Source organism: Equus przewalskii, chromosome 21 (genome assembly GCF_037783145.1).
Source record: "Equus przewalskii isolate Varuska chromosome 21, EquPr2, whole genome shotgun sequence".
Classification (NCBI taxonomy): Eukaryota; Metazoa; Chordata; class Mammalia; order Perissodactyla; family Equidae; genus Equus; species Equus przewalskii.
In genome coordinates, this window is record NC_091851.1 from 33,633,273 (window position 1) to 33,652,545 (window position 19,273).

At 42.1% G+C, this 19,273-nt stretch overlaps 1 protein-coding gene across 3 annotated transcripts in view; it reads left to right on the top strand.

Annotated features, from left to right (window-relative positions):
• PKIG (cAMP-dependent protein kinase inhibitor gamma) overlaps positions 1–19,273 on the top strand; it is a 76,373-nt gene that overhangs the window by 13,737 nt on the left and 43,363 nt on the right. The window contains exon 2 of one of the 3 annotated variants that reach the window (XM_070588390.1): positions 13,479–13,639. The exons of the other annotated variants lie outside the window; for them this stretch is intronic. The gene's annotated coding sequence lies outside the window, so the exon portion shown is untranslated. The remainder of the gene's footprint in view (positions 1–13,478; positions 13,640–19,273) is intronic. 3 annotated transcript variants of the gene reach the window in all.

Consider the following 19,273-nt stretch of genomic DNA (forward strand, 5'->3'; position numbering starts at 1 on the left):
AGCAGCCATCCAAAGGAGTGAAAACTGGAGGTTAAGAAAGGAAAAGGAATGAAGGGCAATTAGAAGCAGCACAGGTTTCAGAACTATGTGAGGGGCTGGCCGGTTATTCTTCACCAAGGGACGACGCTGCACCCCTCGGCGTTAATCGGCTGGACCCTGTCAAACAGCCCATCAAATGATGTAGCCACGGCTACCGGCAACCAGACCCTATTGTTGGACATTTACATTGTTTCTCAGTTTTCAGTGTTATAAATGGTGCTCGGGTGAGCTTCTTTACAGCTAAATCTTTTCCAATCAGTATGTTTTGATCCGACTTCGGAGGAATTCTGCTCCTCTTCTCTGAGAGGCCTGAATTTCAGTCTGGAAACCATTGTTGTAATTCCATAAAAGAGGACGTGTGGACATTCCAGCCCTAATTTTTCTTTTGCATTTAGCTCCATTTCTTCTTGTGGGCCACTTGCTGATTTTAGATAATGTTTAGTGTTTAATACACCAAAAAGGTTGGGCTGTCCCAGAAAGTTCAGTGTAATGGATTGTCCTGATGTGACTTCTTTCTCACGTAACACTTTGTTTGAACTTTTCTTTTTATAGCATTTCTTATAAATAGTCCTCCTCTGTAATTGTTTTTGCATTCGTTTTGTATCTGCTATTAAATTCTTAGCTTTTTGAGCACTGGAGTCCTCATTGGACCTTTACATATCCTAACGTAATGGGTGCTCAGTTTATTTTCATGGAATGAATGAATGAATCAATGTGTCACTTTCTTCCTTATTATATAGCCATCTTCCATAACACTTCCTTTGAATTCATTGTTAGTGGAGGCTAGTCTTCTAGCCTCTTCAATAGGTCACATTCCACGTTAGAACAAAAACTGGTGTTTATAAGGTAATTTTCAAACATAAAGGTAGAGAGAATAGTATAAAGAAACTTTCATTACCCATCATCCAGCTTCAGCACTTATCAACATTTTATTTTATTATTATTATTTTTTTGAACAAACCTAACAAATTGCAACCATCAAGTCCTGTTGGGTTTTTCTTTTTCTTTCTTTCTTTTTTTTTTTTTGCTGGGGAAGATTTGCCCTGAGTTAACATCTGTTACCGTAGTCTACCTCTTTTTGTATGTGAGCTGCTGCATCAACATGGCCACTGACAGACGTGTGGTGTAGGTCCACACCTGGGAACCACCCTGGGTTGCTGAAGTGGAGCATACCGAACTTAACACCTAGGCCACTGGGGCTGGCCCATAATTATCAACACTTTAGAGCCAGTTTTGATTTTGGTAGAGAGAACGTGAGGACTTTGGGATGCCCATTTTGATTTTGTGGGGAAAGAAGCACGCATATATGGTGGGCAGGATGGAGAAAGAGGAGGCTGGTGGCTCAGAAACAAACCTGCCTGCCTCCCTCATAAGGTTGTTGTGAGGGTTGCAGGAGTTGACATATGAACACTATTCAGAATATATGAACAAAGAACAGTGTCCAGCACGTGGTGAATGCAAATTAAATCCTGCCAGTGCCGCTGCATTACTGTCACTACTGCATAGCTGGAGAGAGCTAAGTTTGGTGGCCATGGCGCTTACTAACTTGGTGACCTTGGACATCAACCTTTCTGAGCTGCAGTTTCTTTATCTGAAAAATGGGAGTGATATAGCATCTTATATACCACATAAGGCAGTAAAATAATACATGTACATGTGTTCTGGATTAATTAACGGTAATCACAGTTTTCCAGTGTGGTGTCTGGTCTGGAGGACGTGCTTCTGGAGTTTCTTGGGAATCAAGCCTATTCCTTGTATGGACTCTTGTTCTAAGACTTCATGATATCAGTGGCCCCAGGGCATTCGTCAGCCTAGCAGATAAACATTATAGTACAATAAACTTCGTTTCCATTTGTAAAATGTTTGTTTCTAGAGCATGAAAACAATTTTGCTTTATATAGTTTGTCCATATATGTACTGGAAATGAAACACTTATCCACCAAGTTGATAAAGGGATAAAAATAGTTTTCCTAAGGAAGCATTTCCTGGAGATTAGTATTGGAAAAATTTTGTAGCAGAATCTGTTTCACCATCTTTGAAATATAAACAGTATCTTCATTTGTCTATATTTTTCTTGTAACACTGTGCTCAACTCCTAGTTAAAAATAGCTTTCCCAAAGCCAGAATTCCTCTAAAAAAAAATCAGTTTTCTTTTCTTTTAAATGACAAGTTTTAAAGACTTTGCTTTCTGCTCGGTACTGCAAAGAATTCTAATTATGCAGAACATTCATCCAAACCACACAAACACGTATCTGTCTGTGATAAGGACCAGTGGATACTGTGGGAAGAGAAATGGACTCTCCCTGGTGGTTGTAATTATTTCTGCAGTTTGTTTGGACAGGACAATCAGCTGTCATGTCTCCCGGGTATGAGAGCTATAGAAATCCAGGGCGCAAAGTCAGTGCCCCAAACTTAAATTCTCAGGAAAATTTTCTCTTTTCGAACTGCCGCTTGCCATTAGGTTTGACTCTTTAAAAGTTGGATTTTTGTTGTTTTAGCTGGTAAAAATTTGGCCTTCTTACCATTTGTGATTTATAGCATCTTGTACTTTTATAAACTTCTTCATTCAAACAAACTAAACCCCCATTCTATACCCTCAAATAACAAAAACCAATAAATACAAAATGCAGTTTTATCTCAAAAAGAGCAATATCCTGATGTCACTCTTGGCTGCAATGATGCATGAACTCTTAGCTTTATTTCCCATAGACTGTTCTATTTAAATGTTTTATTACACAGTCTCTTTTCTTGACTCTTTTTCTCTGGAATTCCAGTATATTTTTGTTGATACTTCTTTCCGAAGAGTCCAGCGCAGATCTTTTCTGGTAGTCATCGAGTCATGTATGTTGTGTTAGCAGATAGGCTGCTTCTAATTTAGATTTAATGTAAATCTAAACTTCTAAATTGAGAGAGTTGACAGGAAAAACTTAGAATTTTTTAATTGTGGAACCCTTCTCAGCGACACACGTTTATGTGTCTTTGAGTGAAAAGGAAGTTAGAAAGGAGACTAAATGTACTCCTGGATCTTCCTTGTTAATCATTGAAAAATGAAGTTTGGAACAGTTTTGGCTTCTGAAAGAACTGGGGGATTTTATCCAGTGGAGGTGTACCTTAGCTTTTTACGTGCTGGAACTTGAGGATCAATTTTTGTTTTTTTCATTTCAACACACATTGAGCATTTCCTGTGTGCTTAGCATTGTGTTGGGCGTTTTACGCGTATGAGTTCATTTAATTCTCACGGAAGCACTGTTAGGTAGATATGATTTAGGTAAATACCCAATTGCTTGAACTAAAAACCTTCCTTGGTTTCGCTTGCTCTTTGGTCCATACCCAGTCCGTTTGGTTATGTTGCCGCAGTGGCAAAACACACCCTGCGCGCTGCTGCGACGGGTGAGCCGTCAGACAGCAGCAGACTCCTCGCGGTCTCCCTCGTTCCCTTCTTGTCCCACTGCAAGATTTATGGTTGTACACCTAAAGCTAATACAATGTGATATGTTGACGATATCTCAATAAAACTGGGGGGGAAACGAAAGAGAGTGAGTACAGAGAGAAATGAGGGTCAAAGTTAAATGCCCACGATCAAAGGCCTTCGGTGGAACTCTGGTTGTACTGTTCACTGTGGTAGCCATTAGCCGCAGGTGGCTGTTGAGCGCCTGAAATGGGGCTAGTCTGAACTGAGATGTGTCGTACCCGGAGGATTTCAGAGACGTAGGACAGAGATAAAGAGTATGTCATTAATAATTTTTATATTGATTGCATGTTGAAAGGATAATGTTTTGGAAATACTGGGTTAAATAAAACAGATTATTAAAGTTAAAAAAAGATATTATGGGGGCTGGCCCGGTGGCACAGTGGGTTAAGTTCGCACGTTCTGCTTTGGTGGCCCAGGGTTCACCAATTTGGATCCCGGGTGCTGACATGGCACCGCTTGTCAAGCCACACTGTGGCAGGCGTCCCACATATAAAGTAGAGGAAGATGGGCATGGATGTTAGCTCTCAGGGCCAGTCTTCCTCAGCAAAAAGAGGATTGGCGGCAGATGTTAGCTCAGGGCTAATCTTCCAAAAAAAAAAAGAAAAAAAAAGATTTTGTGTATGTGTACATATTATGTATGTATGTATGTATGTATGTATTATAAATCTCCACATAGTAGCCAGTGTGATTTTTTTTTTTAACTTTTTGGGGTAATTGTAGATTCATATGCATTTGTGAAATCGCATGTATCCTTTACCCAGTTTTCCTAAACAATAGATCTCAGCTCAAATGTCACCTCCTCAAGGCTGCCTTCCCTGACCACTGTAATGTAGCCTGCTCTCCCCACTTTCATTCATCTGTCCCATTACTCTGTTTAATTTTCTTCATAGAATTTGCTACTGTATGAAATTATTTATTTGTTTGTTTGTTTAGTTGCCTTTTGTCTGGTAGAAGGCGAGCTAAAGAGAGTGGGAACCTTGTCTATTCTTGTCATTGCTTTATCTCCGGTGCCTAGAACAGGGCATGCCTGTAGTAAGCACGTGATAAATATTTCCTGAGTGATAGAACTTTATGGATAAGGAAACTGAATTTCAAAGAGATTGAGTAACTTTTCGTGGTCACACAGCCGGTAAGTGGTAGAACCACCGCTGGAAGCCGCAGGCACAAACGCCCTGAGGTAGAGTTGAGTTTGTCCTCTTTGGAGAACAGCTAGGACCATGATGCTGGAGGATAGGCAATGAGAGAGAGAGTGGTACAGTGTTAGGCTAGAGAAAGGGCCTGGCTCATCCCAGGCTTTGTAGACTGTGACGAGGAGTTTGGTTCTCATTCTGAGTACGGTGGGAGGTGTTGGAAGGTTCTAAGCAAGGGAACTCTATCAACAGCATGGTCCAGCGTAGCTCACTGGAATTCTGCTCTGGTGCCGGAACCAAAGTCTCAGTCTGGAATGATGCTTCCCTTTCCCTTGCTTTCCTCCTATGTGTAGAGATTTTTCTTAGAGACCACTTCAGGAACAGGAGTCTGTCCTGTCACCTTCAGAGTATCATCCATTCATCACGTTGGTCTTCCCCACAGGGAATTCAGGCAGAGTGATGGGTTTGCTGGGAGAGAAAGGAAGATGCAGCTGGGACTGGGCTTTGGGTATATTCAGGAGGAAGCACCAGGTGACACCCAGATCAGTACTTCAGTGTGCCCTGGCTTCTGAACATAGCACATGCAGCTTGGAACTCTTTGGGACCGCCTTTGACTTTATATTAGCATGAAAGATACTGTCAAGTGAAGTGTTCTGTTTGGGGCAAAGCCTTTGGAGCAAGTTTTTATCTGAGGCAGCGTTGAAAACAAGGGCAAGTTCTTCAGATAACAAATGTAACCACCTAGATCAAAGAAAGATTTCATCATGCCTCCTCTGTGAGGGGCTGTGAGAAGCCTAAGAAAATTTATAGCAAAGAAGGGTATAGCCCTTGTTCTCAAGGAGTTTCAAAGTCTGTTTAGAGAGACAGATGCAAATTGAAAGGTAATTGACACTTCGAGGCAGTCTTATGCTAAGTGTCTGGGACGACTGCAAAGGAGGACAGCCAAGTGATGGCTGAGCCTGGGAAGGCTCACAAAGGAGCTGGTGCTGGGCCTGAGTCCTGAAGGATGAGTAAGAAGTAGGAGGGAGGAAGGTGTTCAGGTGGGATGGGGAGAGAATAAGGTCGGGAGATGTCTGAGAAAAAAATGCACCAGAGTGTCAGAGGCTAAGTAGGATCTATCTGGCTGAGCAGATTCAAGAAGGGGAGCTGAGGGAAAGGATCTGGTTGAAAGGAAATAGTGAAAAAACGACTCTTGGTCAAGAATTTCCAACCTTTCTGCTTGTTCAAGGAACTGAGGTTGGCGAGATGGGCAGGTGCTTGGGTGGGCGGCCGTTTGCTGAGATCTGATGATAATAGCTATGACTGCAGTAGGGCCTACTCTGCGCCAGGCTCTGTTCTAAGCAGCTTCCATTTGTTAGCATATTTAATCTTTGTAACGGCTCTATGAGGTAGGTGCTGTTATTATCCTCATGTTACAGATGGGGAAACTGAGGCACAGGGAGGGGAAAGTAAACTGCTTATAGTCACAGAGCTCTAGAGTTGGTGCTCTTAGCCTCTATTATAACCTCTCACTTAATGAGGGCCAGATGGAGTTTTCCCCCAGCTTTTATTACGAAAAATTTCAAACATTTAGAAAAAAATAAAAGAGTACAGTGAGTGTTTGTACCAAATACCTAGCTCCAGCAGTGTTAACATTTTGCTGCATGTGTTTTATCTGTATATGTGTGTGTCTCAGTTTTTCACCGAACTATTTGAAAGTGTGTTACAGACGTTCTGATTCACTCCTAAATACAAAACAGAGCATCATCTTCCTTTTCCATGGTATTTACATCTTTCCTTTTCCATGCATTCTTGGAAAATACACTGCCTTTAAAAGTGTGCACGAGCTGGCCCAGTGGCGCAGTGGTAAAGTGCGCTTGTTCTGCTTCGGCGGCCCGGGGTTCAGCAGTTCGGATCCTGGGTTCGGACATGGCACCACTTGGCAAGCCATGCTGTAGTAGGCGTCCCACATATAAAGTAAGGAAGATGGGCACAGAGGTTAGCTCAGGGCCAGTCTTCCTCAGCGAAAAGAGGAGGATTGGCAGCAGATGTTAGCTCAGGGCTAATCTTCCTCAAAAAAAAAAGAAACCATGCAGAAGTACTTCGTTACATGTACAAAGGAGTTAAGTTCTAGGCTCTGATAATTATAAACAGATTTCCACTTACACGAATATTTTGGTATTTGAAAGTCAGGCAGAGTAAGGGCAATTTTTGTTTCTATAAGACCTCACAATTTGCTGGACGTTTAACATGCTGGTCCCAACCTACTGAGTACCCATTTGAGCGAGGGGGCAATCAAATATTGTGACAACCCAAAATGCCCTCCTATCCTCCCCCATTTCCAGAAAGCCGTCTATCGACTGTGCCTGTTGAGAGTCATTGACCTAACTAGACCCCTAATAAAGGAGCTGTAGGTTAAATTAAAAGAAAGTGTACGCTCACAAAAACCATACTACAGTGATTTAGTGTTGAGGTAATGAAAGTGGTGGAACTTATCTGTAATGTTCCTTTTGTCATATAATCGTGTATGTTCTAGATTTATATACATGCATTCACTTATTCAGTTACACCCCCACTACCACCACCATCACCCCTTTGTCCGAGAAAGGCTGATGGTCAGTTCTTGATTTATTTAACCGTTAAGTGTGTCTGCTCATGTATTGATCTGAATCAACTCAGAAATATTTGTGATTCTGGTGCTTTTCTATATAAAGAGACTTGAAGCAGACCCACGGCCCACACAATTTGCTTTTCCAGCCTTATTTTCTCCCTGTTTTGCTGGAGATTCGTAAGGGTTTATCCCAACTCTGTTGCCCCCTGTACTCCACCAGTCTCCTTACTTCTCACTGTTACCTGTCAGAGTCCGTTTGTCAAGCTTATCTCAAATGCCCTGTTGTTCGTGGATCTTCCTCCAGCCCTATCTTCCTCGAGCCCTGCGGCAAGATGTAATCTTAATCCCCACAGCATGTTCTCATGACACACTAACCACAGACTGCCTTATGTTACGTTTGATTGTGTGCTTACCTTATCTTCCACATATATTTCAGTAATAATTTCCCAGACAGTCCCTACGTGGCAGGCCTTTTTCAAGATTCTGGAAATAGAGATGAATCTTTCCTAGATAGCTCCATTTTCTTCTCACTTTGTTTTCTTTCTTTCTTTCTTTCTTTTGCTGAGGAACATTGGCCCTGAACTAACATCAGTTGCCATTCTTCCTCTTTTTGCTTGAGGAACATTGTCTCTGAGCTAAAGTCTGTGCCAGTCTTATTCTATTTTTCATGTGGGACACCGCCCATAGCATGGCTTGTTGAGCAGTGTGTAGGTCCGAGCCTGGGATCTGAACCTGCAAACCCCAGGCCGCCGAAGTGGAGTGTGTGAACTTAACCACTATGGCACTGGGCCAGCCCTCACTTTGCTTTCTTAAGAATTAGAGTGGCCCTTTATTCCCTTATATCCCCTGTGATACCGGGTACATTGCCTTGCATGTGGTGATTTGTAGGTATTTCTGAATTGAGTTTGGGATACAGGCAACAAGCACTTCCAAGTCAGATCTGAGTTCATGTTATGGTGCTGCCACTGTGCACCCTTGGGTAAATCACTTAATCTCTGTGAGCACCAGGTTTTTAATGTATAAAATGTTGATAATAATACCCATCTTACAGGATTGTTGTAAGTTTAAAGGTGAATTATATGAAGTGCCAGGCACACTTATTAGCACACAGTAGGTGCCCATTCCATGGTAGTTATTGTTGGGAAAGCTCAGTCATTCCTTTAAGTCACTTGAGCGAGCAGTAGGAGTATTTAGGATCTTAATTGTCTTAAAGGAGATGCTTACTTAGTCTGGGGCTTCTCCACAAAAAACAAGCCCTGGGGAGGGTCTGGCTTAACCGTTTCCTTTTTGGAATCAATTATCTGAATCTCTGTTTGGAACTACTTATATAATGTATACCACCTGTTATTTGTGTATTTTTAGCAGTGGGAGTCGGCTAATCCTAATCTTGTCTGTAAAAGAGCAAACTGTTTACCAGAAGCAGAGTTTTTTTCTTAACACTGACTCACACTGACTCATCCTCACTTTCCTTCCCATCCCTCATAACAACCGTGCAAAGGAGAGATTTTTAAGGAATTCAGTCGAGTTACTTTGCTTTATATCTACTTTCCAAAGCCGAAAGCTTGAAGGTGTTACGTCATTGATTCTGTCTCAGGAAAGGCTAAATTCTGTGCTGCCCTGGAGTGGCCAGAATGACCAGTGCCATATAGCCAAACATCTCACATAAAACTGTCTAGACATACCAGTTCTTTTGGCTGAGAGATTAGACAAGTGCCCAAAATGTACAGTTAATCGACTAAACGCGTGTTGTCACTTTAACTTAAATTCTGTTGCACCTAGAAAATTCCTTTTTCTAAGATAAGAAACCTGAGCAGAATTAGAGCCGGAGCTCTGTTGGATTCGAGATGACAGATACAGAATTCAGGCAGCACATTAGAGTCAGCAAAATGCGGAAGGCAGGCTATGGGTCAGAGTGACTGACATCCTTATGCCTTCCTTTGACATTCATTAAATGCATATTTACTGATCATCTGTGCTGTGCCTGGTGCTAGGGCTACAACAGTGAATCGTAAAGATAACGGTGCCTGCTGTCATGCACCGTATAATCCAACGCGTGTTTGTAATAAGTGCTGTGGTGGTGGAAGCAGACGATGCTGAGGGAGCGGAGAAGTGCCTTGGGCCACAGGTGTGAGCACACGTTTCTGCATGAGGATGAAGGGAGGAAGGAAGGCTTCTTGGAGGAAAAGGCACCCAAGCAGAGACTGGCCAGATGAGTAGGAGTTAACTGGAAGAAAGAGGATAGGGTGGGGCAGGGATGGCTGAAGAGATTCCAGACAGAAAGAGCCACATGTGTGACAGCCTAGAGGTGGGAAAGAGCTTGCTCGGAGAGGAACTAAGTTCCAGTGTGACCGAAGGACAGTCGAGTGAGGGGGATATTTGGCACAAGATACATTTGGAGAAGCTGGCAGGGCCAGATCATTCGGAGCATTGTGGATCAGTTTATTAATTGAAAATATTTTTTTTTAACTGAGATAAATTTCACACACGGTGAACTGCTCATGACAAGTACATATACCGATGTAACCAACACCTCATTACGAGTAAGGACTTTTAGCTTGAAACTGAGAGCAGCCGGAGGGATGGGTTTTGAGCAGGGCCCAGACTGGATGCTAATTGTAGCTGAGAGCCCCCTGGGGTGGGAGGGGCACCAGTAGGACAGGACTGAAATGGATGGTTGTTCGCAGGTGGGCAGGAGAACCTAGCTTGGGCATGGACCAAGATCTTGGTTTCCTGAGATATTTTTAGCAGAGGACAAACCCCTAAGTACTTTGTAGGGACCGAAGAGTCTACACAGAGCACAGAAGACTGCGGTTTTTCCAGGTCTTCCTGGAAAGACTCCCAGGCCGCCTGCATTCTGAAGAAAGCCTCCCGAAAGCATGCCAGGCTCCGGAGGCAGTGTTTCACCTGACTTCATTGACGAAACACAGGGAAATGATCACCTCACTGATTTATTTTTGTTACCCACACTACATGTGACATTTTCCTCTTCTGAGCAAGGCATTAAAAATATTGTTACGGTTTTGGGTTTTAGGGATTTACTGAAGCTTATCTCATTTAAGTGTTCTGACAATTTAATATCTGGGTTTTTGATGTGGTGCCAGAACTTATTTAGTGTCTTTCTGTGCTACTATTGTTGTTGTTGTTGTTATTCTTTTTTTTTTTTTGAGGAAGATTAGCCCTGAGCTAACTGCTGCCCATCCTCCTCTTTTTGCTGAGGAAGACTGGCCCTGAGCTAACATCCGTGCCCATCTTCCTCCACTTTATATGTGGGACGCCTACCACAACATGGCTTTTGCCAAGTGGTGCCATGTCCGTGCCTGGGATCCTGACCAGCGAACCCCGGGCCGCCAAGAAGTGAAACGTGCGCACTTAACCACTGCGCCACTGGGCGGGCCCTGGAAAATAGTTTTAAAATGAGTCCTTTTTCAATATTTCTTTTCATTTCCCAAAACTTTCTATTACTGCAGTACCATAGGCCGCTTGGCGTGTTACAATTTTGATCTCATTTTTGTTCCATTTTAAAGTGACTGTTTTCTGATGTCATGAAAGGACACAGCTTTGTTTCATTTGTAAGCTTTCTCTAAATTGTGGTATAGCATGAGTTGTAGTGAATTTTAGCCATTATTTTTACGATCATCAGTTTCAGAGCACTATCCTTTTTGATTTTGTTTGCCTGATGCCAAGTCTATCTTAATCCAGTGATCTTTCTTTAACTTTTTGTAACTCTCCGTTCATTTATTACTTTATAAGACTTGTGAGCTGTCAATACAAGATAACCAATAACCATTCTGTAGATGAGAGAGAGGTTTTACTTGAGCCACACTGAGGAGTGTAACCCAGGAAGGCCTTTTCCAGAAAGGAAGAAAGCGTTCTGGATAAGTATGATTTTCAGTACAGTCTTATATCTTTAGAACAAAGAGCGTACGTTAAACACACCCAGGACACATATTCATCAAAGTTTTAAAGAGGCATTCAGTTGCAGATTGGCAGGTCAACATGACCTTGATGTTGGAAAAGGGACTAATATAGGCTTTACTAATACGGGTTAGGAGAGGAAGGATGCATTCTTATCTTAAGAGAGAGCCTTCGTGAGTCATTAAAGCAGGTGTACAGTGTTTGATAGGCCAAAGTCAGGCTTTTTAGTTCAAGTCGAGTCCGTTTTGAACCCAAATAGATACCCATGTACCTCAGTATGTGAAAATCTCTTGTAGAAAACACACTTTCCTGATCACGATTTCATGTTCTGGTCATTGTTCCAGACATAAATGTACAAACCTGTCAAACTTTGTAACTCAGTTCAAACTTGTCACTGGAAATAAAGAGAATTAGCAATCATTTTTCTTCATTAGGACTTGTGGTCCCTGATGTGAATACTACTGTGCTAGTTGGTCTTGGATGAATGGTGCTAACTTTGACCTAGGCACGTAAGGAAGTACATTACAACATCATTTAAAAATTGCTCATCTCAAGCCGGCCGGGTGGCGCAGCGGGCAAGTTCTCACTGCTTCAGTGGCCTGGGGTTCGCCGGTTCGGATCCCGGATGCGGACATGGCACCGCTTGGCAAAAGCCATGCTGTGGTAGGCGTCCCAAATAGAAAGTAGAGGAAGATGGGCATGGATGTTAGCTCAGGGCCAGTCTTCCACAGCAAAAAGAGGAGGATTGGCAGCAGTTAGCTCAGGGCTAATCTTCCTCAAAAAAAAAAAAAATTACTCATCTCACCATTCTAACTAAAGCAATAGTTTTCATGTGTTTGTGAGTTTTTTCTGATGTGTCTATTCATCTATACTCATTTATTAAGTGTCTTCTGTTTTGCAAGGCATTGTGGTAAGTGCTGGGGCTACAGAGTTGAATAAAATACATTCACTGTTTACCAAGGGAGACAAATATAAGAAGTAATCATAATGTACTGTGCTGGGTACTATAAGAGTCAACATTCTTAGTAGCAAGGAACAAAATCTACTCTAGCCAGGGGGCCGGCCTGGTGGCACAGCAGTTAAGTTCGCATGTTCTGCTTTGGCGGCCAGGGGTTCGCTGGTTTGGATCCCAGGTGTGGAGATGGCGCCACTTGGCAAGCCATGCTGTGGCAGGTGTCCCACATATAAAGTAGAAGAAGATCGGCACGGATGTTAGCTTAGGGCCAGTCTTCCTCAGCAAAAAGAGGAGGATTGGCAGCAGATGTTAGCTCAGGGCTAATCTCCCCTCCCACCCCCCAAAAAGGAAGGATTTTAAAATCTGCTCTAGCTGATTTAAGCAGAAAGGTACAGAGTCCCCAGGAAGTCGATAGATCTGGGCTTGAATGTTACACAGATGGAAACAAAGCAATCAGGGACAATGTTTCCATGAGAAATGCCCAATTACACTAAGGGGGATTGTTTTGGAGAAAACTCCACTGCTGCCTTTACTCACTTCTTCAGCACAAATGGCATTAGACATTCGACGTCAGAAACTGTACCCCAAGACAGCCCTATAATACGAGCTTATAATTTTCTTTAAGGTCTCCAGTGCTCTTAAATGCAGTTGGCCCATTTCCTGATCTTTGTAGTCCTCACACCCCTCATGGACTCTATAGTAGCAACCACTGAGTTTGAAATAGCTTTGCCTTCAATATGGACTTTGCTTCAGATAACCATAGGTGATTATTTTAAAAACTCTTTCAACACTGCATGTCATTGACTACCAGCATCCCATCCTCTAACACAGGGATCTGCAAACTATATCCTACAGGCCAAATATGGCCTGCCACTTGTTTTTGTATATAAAGTTTTATTGTGATACAGCCATGTTTATTTGTTTACACATTGTCTCTGGCTGCTTTTGCACAACAGCGGCAGAGTTGAGGAGTTGCAACACGAGTTACTTGCTGTGCTAGTTCAGTAAGATGATCGAGATACTTGCTGTGCTAGTTCAGTAAGATGATCGAGATACTTGCTGTGCTAGTTCAGTAAGATGATCAGTTACTTGTTCAAGGAGATACTGTCTGCATAAGAGGTTCCTAAGAGACTGGGACAGGGAGTCAGTGCTCAGACATTCATTTGGCCGCTTGCAGCTCCCTGAGTAATATGATGTCTTCACGAAGGTTTCTTTGGAACAGTCCAGCCCCTTCAGTTAAAAACCTCAACTGGAGTGCCAGCATTTATTTGTGCATTGAGTGCTGTGAGCCTGTCTTGACTGCAGGAGTCCCAAGAGGCTATCGGCTCTATTTCTGTAATTAATTAATTTTCTTTTTTTGCCTTTTGCTCTGTTAAGTGTCATTTCTAGTCCTCATCTTCAGATGATGGTGTATCCAGCTCATAGAAGATTCAGTTGTTAGAAGTCCAGTAAACTCTCTACCATAAGATATGGATAATCTTGGGCGATGGCTAGAAATTAATGGATGCTGAAGAGTACTTGGAAGATCAGTCTTTCATGTAAGTTAAGTCAATTAAATCAGAATCATCCTCGCTGATATTTGCAAATATGGAGTTGAAACCAGGTACCTGAGAGTTTGTGTAAATATTTAATAAGAACATGATTGCCTTTCGGCCTTGTTCCCAGCACAGCCATAGATGAAAAGAAGTTAATCTTGTCAATTTGCTGTTTTCTTGGGTAGCCTGAGGGGTGACTCAAGGGTCACAAGGATTATTAGCTTCTGTTGCAGAAGAAAAAGAATGCCTTCAAGGAGGTTACAACCGCCAGATAACCAGCCTCCTGCTGCTGTTGACACCCAGAAGTCAGATTGCCCAGGGGTTATCTGGGGTGAAAGAAACACAGATTACCCCTTTGTTTCTCTGAAACTCCTCCTGCCAAGCCCCTTAGCTCTATAAAACCCCCTGCTTTCTTCTCTTGTGAAGGCGAATTTGAGAGAACCTATCCTCCTGCTTTCTCACCTTCTCTTTTTGGCCAGTTCAAATAAAACTTTCTTCCTCTCCAAGCACCATGTCCAGTGCTTGGCTTACTGCGCATCAGGCACGTGAACCTGAGTTAGTAGTTGAGTGTGTAAGAATTGTAGGGATGGTGATTCAGGTATAACTTTGTTCTTCTCTTCCTTGAACCCGTGTAATATATTCAGTCCACGCTGAAGTCTTCTGGTTTTATCTCCCATTTTAGAAGGCAGTAGCCTTGGTTCTCCTATCATGGGATCCTCTGATGGAGGGATGGAGAAGTCCCAGTGTTATTGTTCCATCTGATTTTCTTCTTTCAGATTCACGCTGACTATTAAGGAGCTTTGTAGTCAGCTTCCTCCAGTTCCTCTAACAGAAGCAGCTGGTCTGCTTTTGTGCTCTTTCTAATTTGTTGTTTAAATTTATCTTCGAGTGTATCGTCTTTCATTTTGTTTTCCTTACTGAGACTTTTAGAAACTTCCACATAAGTATCTTCAGAGTCTTCTTATCTCTGGCCAACAGCATTTGCCCTTCCTGAGGGGGAGGAGAGGATCTCTTTTATCTTTTGCAAGTCTGCTCTGTTTTGTAGACTGCTCTGCTTCAGGCCTGGAATTTTTTCCTGGCGAAGAATTTTCATCTGAGACTCTTTGCTGCTCTTTAATAAATAGTCTCTGTTTGTTATAAACCATGGCATTGATGCACATTAGTTTGAAATTACCTTCTGTGGACTGATAGCCTTGTTCTTGATCTAATCTTTCATTATACTAAAATCCACTGGATGTATAGTCGTCATTGAGCTGCCAGGAGCAGTCATGGGAAATGCAAAGAAAGCTCCGAGGTCCTTTCTCTGTGATTGTCTCATCAAAGCTTTTGAAGGAGGGTTCTGGCTAAGGAGCTCCAAGGCTGTTCAAGGCATTTCCGTCTTACAGGATCCTGCCTCATACTCTGTCATTTCCATCTTGCTTTTCTAAAAATCCTCCTTTTTCTTCTCTTATTTTATTTTCCTTCTTTTTCCCCAAGGGGCCTACCTTTTCCCCTCTTTCTCTTTTTCCTTTCTGTGTGCTTATGCTTGTCATGATCGTTCCTGTCATCAGGTGGCCTGAATCCTGGCTGCAGTGCCTGAACGGAACTTGGAGATTTCATTTCCTCCTGCTTTCTGGTGCCGTTTCAAGGGCTTCTCTCCCTGCTCCTCATATAGATCTTCTTCGGGCTTGTGTTCTTGTGCATCTTCCACGTGTCAGAATGGCCTCAGTGCCTCCTCCTGTGCCAGGCACAGGCTGGCAAAACACCTTCTGGACCAGGCCAGGGGAGTAGAGGGCAGGAGCAGGACTCTGGAGACTGTGCTCGGCTGGCAGAGTGTGGCTCGTGTGTCTCCCCACCGTTTATGGTGGCCACATGTGTTTGATATTTTGATTGTTTCCATTTTTCCCCTGTTATAACTGCTATAAATGTCTCTCATACTTGTAAGTCAGAGTATGTACATATTTGTAGCACTTGGTATATATTGTCTAAAGCAACATAAAAATAACTTTTTATATTTCTTTTTATAGAATGAAAACTATATTTTTATTACACAAATAATGCTTTGCAGAAAAAATTTAAAATACTAATAAACTAAAAGAAGAAAATAAAAATCACCTGTGTTGTTACTGGCTAATAGTTTCATCCATTTTTTACGTAAATACTATTTTCCCTTTTACAAGCATCAAGAGTCCCTACTATAGAACCTTAACATTAAAAAGAGCCTATTTTTTTTTATGTCATTCACTGTTCTTCTATGGCATCGCTTATTATGACTGTATAATATTCCATTCTCTAGATGTACTGAAGTTTCGTTAGCCACTCCCTAATTGTGGACTTTTAGGATTGTTTTCAGTTTTTCACTATTCTAAGCAGTGCTGAAGTGAACAACCTTGAGTCAAGTCTTTGCACACATCCATAAGTGTTTCTCTAGGATAAATTTTTGGAAGTGAAATGACTGGGTCAAAGGGCATGCACACTTTTTTTTTAATTAGTAACTTTATTTTTTAGGCCAGTTTTAGGTTCAAGCAAAATTGAGCAGAAAGTACAGGGATTCCCACATACCCTCCGTGCATGTAGATTTTTAAGGATTTCAGTATGTGTTGTTAAATTGCCTTTTAGGATGTTGTACCATTTTCCATTCTCACCTACATTTGCCCATATCTCCATGACACTAGGTATCATCATTAAAAAGAAATCTTTGATAAGGCACATTTAAAGCAGAGTACTTATTCTAGCCATCGTAAGACTGATTTTTTTTCCTTCTGAAATTTATATTTATGTTATCCATTCCATTACTGTTTATTATGGTTGATGGCAGAGTTCCACCAACCTTCTTTCCTTGCCAATTTAACAAAAACTATAAAAGTAATACGTGTACACAAAAATAAACATCCAGATAGAACAGAAAGATATAAAGAAAAAAGTAAAAATATCTCCCTCCCACTCACTCAGTCTTTCTCCTGAAAGCCACTTGTTTTTTACTTTAATGGTTTTTAGTTAATTGTGGTGATTACCTCCAAAATTCTAAATAAGATAGATACACACACACACATATTTTTTCTTCGTTAGTCTTTTGAGACAGTTAACGTTGATAAGTAGCCGTGTATGATTAGACTTGCAGATGTCTTTAAAGGCTCGGGTGCTTCTTATCTCACCGGATTTGTGCTGCTTCTTTGGCCTCAGAAGATTTCCCATGCTTGCTTGTTGAAGCTCAGGCACGCACTTGTGTTTGCTAGGGTGATGGTGCCCATCGCTTGAGGTGTTTTGGGAAGAAGGTTTCCGGATATTTAGTCCATCATACTGGCTGAAGTGGCAGTCGTAATGTCCTCACTTTTTATCTCTTGGCTCCCCTTTGTGAAAGATGAAGGAATTAGCACCCCTCTGCCTCACACTGCCTCCTCTTCTTCCCTCCACCTTCCTACATTCAAATGAGATAGACACTGTTATTTTCTTCACTTTACAAATGAGATACCAGAATTCAGAGAAGTTAAGTGATTTGCCTGAGGTCACACAGCTAGTAAGTGGAGGATGGAGCCAGGAGTTTTCCTCAAGTCCATCTGATTTCAACGCCCCTGTGTTGGCAGTGCTGCATGAACGTATTCCCACCACTCTTTATCCCTGCCCCCACCTTCCGTGACCTTCCTGTTTCTGTCATTACTGTCGTGTTTCCCTGCAAGCTTAGGAAAAGCTAGGTCAGTCTGTATTCTGATTTTGGCTGCAGAACTTACAAGCTATAAGTGACTCTAGGCGAGTCACTTTCCCCTTTTTGCCTCCATTTCTGTTTCTATTAAATGGGGACATGAGCACTTACAGCAAGATATGTGTTGCAGAAGAAAGGAGACCATCTATGTGAGAGTCCCCCGTGCGAGGCAAGTCTGAGACGTCGTTATTATTTCAGAGCTCATAAATATTTGCTGATCTAACGGTGCAAACAAGCGGTGTAGACTGCAGTCTTCTCTTACGTAGATGAGTTTTTCAGAACAGTTTTTCAGTTTGTTAATTCCTTTTTCTTAAAGTGTCATTTAAAAAGAAAATCCATGGTTCCTGCTTATTAGAGAAAAGAACTGTAGGTTTGGTGTCTTTTTGTTTTGTTTTGAGATATTTTTATGCAGACGCGCAACAAAATCAAAAGTCCACAGAGAAGCAGGCTGGCTATTTAAAATGGCACCAGCATCCTGGCCCTTGTTACTTTCCTCTGCTTCTGCTCAGTATTCATGTCAGTTGTTTCCACGTGGTGTTTCATTTGTGCTTAGCGAGTCCTGGAGCCAAAAAGGAAGTCAAGGGGTGAGGTTAGCCTGAAATGTCTAGTCTGACTTATCTCATGCTAGTGTGGTGGGCTGTTTTGTTATTTCCTTCTGTCAGTTGACTGTAACTGTGAATACAGGGATCACATTGCATTTATCTTTATCCCTTCAGAATCCAGTGTGGTCCAACAAATGTTTATAAATGAATGAATGTTGGCAGTGTTCTTACGCCTTCTGCACAAACTGCAAGGTGGCTTGTGATACCTGTTGTCAACAACAAGCAGTGTCCATCATCACTGTTGCAGTTTCCCTAGAGCGAGAGTTCTGGAACTTGGTCTGTGGACCTGAAATGGACCCAGAGATGACCTTCAGGGGTTCCATAGCCCCCTTGGAATTACATTCATTTGAAGATATCCATTTTCTGAAGAGCAAGATCTTAGCTTTCGTCACATTCTCAAAGGAATATGTGACCTAAAACGAGTAGGAATCATGGCACAGATTGTGAAAAACTTTTCAGTGGTGCGAAGTAGTCTTGTCAGCTTACTTTTGCACACACACATACCACTTTGTTCCTTGGTCCCACTTGATAAACTCTATGTAACCCAGATAGTTAGCACTTTAAGATCTAGATCAGATCAGCTTGACCCCTGTTTCATGTCCTGTGGAAGTCCACAGTTTCCCCAAGATTCTGTAGACTCCGTGGGGGTGAAGTTGTGGCTTATGTTCCCCTAGTCATCTCTGCGTCCTCTTTCTCTGTTTCTCAGCCTGTCAGCTCAGAACTGAAACTCAGTCCTTTCCTTGATTTCCATCAAGAACAAAGAATACACTCCCAGAGAGCATTTCTGAGTGTTATTTTTAACTTGCTGATGATTTGGAAGTCACAGAAAGGGGTCACATAGCAGAAAATCCATCTTCCTGGCTCTTTGCCCCTCTCCTTTTTTCATTCCTCACAGATTTCCCCTGGAAATCCAGTTCTTCTTTCTTTCTTTGCAGAGCTACATAGCAACCTTCAGCTTTTATTTCTGTTGTTTTTTGCATGGCTGAACCCAAAAAGGTGATCAGCAACCTTTTATTTGATAGGAGCCTTTCTCTTCGGAATGCAGATATGATCATAAAGAATATTTTTTCTTTTTGTATATATGTGTCTTGTTTGTTTGTTTGGTCAGGAAGATTGGCCCTAAGCTAACATCTGTGCCAGTCTTCCTCTATTTATTTGTGGGATGCTGCCAATAGCTTGATGAGCAATGTGCAGGTCCATGCCCAGCATCCAAACCCACAGACCCTGGGCTGCCAGAGGTGAGTGTGCACACTTAACCACTGCACCACCAGACCGGCCCCTTGTGTATATGTTTCAGCGTCTTCTCAAATTTCATGAAGCCATCTTAATAAATTCTGTAGGTCTATAGTCTTATTA